Below are 1089 nucleotides of genomic sequence, written 5' to 3'. Positions count from 1 at the left end.
GCATTACTTTGCTTGCGTGGGACTTTTGGTGGGACCTTTTTTCCCCATCCTACCCTTTGGCCTTAGTGCCTTATTGGATCCCCCACCTAGTCCAACAATCATTATGGATCCCTCACCCGACCCAAGAACCATATTCAATGGTTTCTCATCCCCTAAAAGACGTGTATACCAGTGGCGGAGCCAGGGGTGGGCATGGGTGGGCAGTCGCCCACCCCAGAATTTGAAACCAAAAATAAAAAATACTGTGCCTCCAGCGATATTTCATAAAGAAACAAAGAATCTGACTTTAACTCTTGTATGCTAATTTCTACCGCTATGTGTGTTTTAATTTGTCTGGTGTGTGACAAACAGAAAATAAGTGTATGTTTACTTTTAATCCAGCAATCTGTTCGAGGATCAATAACGCATGCTTGGAATTGAAAAATTGTTAGTGTTGGACTTGACCTGTTCTGGATATTATCGTCTGTGGTGTGTTGTCATATTTAGATGCAGTTTGTTTTAGGTGGTGAGCACTCGCCCAGGACAGCGATCAGCAAGTGGTGCTGACACGTTTATGTCTTCCCGTGGCAGCGGTATCACATACACCCTAAGCTTCCACCTAATCTGGATCAGCGTCTGTCACAACCCGAGTTCGAATCTGCATTCAACCGGGTTCTGGATTGTGCGTTTTAAGCTTTAGAAACTGCTTTCCGAAAGCAGCGTAATGTTCTGGTTCCTTGTTGTTTATTTGAGCTGAATGTATGCAAAACGATCTCAAATGATTTGAGTATATTGTGATAAATATTGCTGTTTTTTTTTTACATTGATAACCAATCAATTTCAATATAATTCAAAGGCTTCTTTAAGTTTTATCTCTTCACAAACGACTGTGCCTTCAACTAATTTTTTTTGGCTCCGCCGTTAATCCGAATAAATGGATCGTCCTTCAAGACCATAGCATTGTCCCCGAGACCCGAAGTCTGCCCACCCAACGAAAAACTCCTGGCTCCGCCACTGGTGTATACCCACTCGACTTTCCATGCATGGATTTAGATTTGTCAAAATCTTCATGGGCATCTTTCCTATTTGTGAACGTAAAACTTGAGTCAA

This window comes from Nuphar pumila, chromosome 12 (assembly GCF_984573655.1).
Source record: "Nuphar pumila chromosome 12, dmNupPumi1.hap1.1, whole genome shotgun sequence".
NCBI classification, from domain to species: Eukaryota; Viridiplantae; Streptophyta; class Magnoliopsida; order Nymphaeales; family Nymphaeaceae; genus Nuphar; species Nuphar pumila.
Note: the sequence above shows the minus strand (reverse complement) of the source record.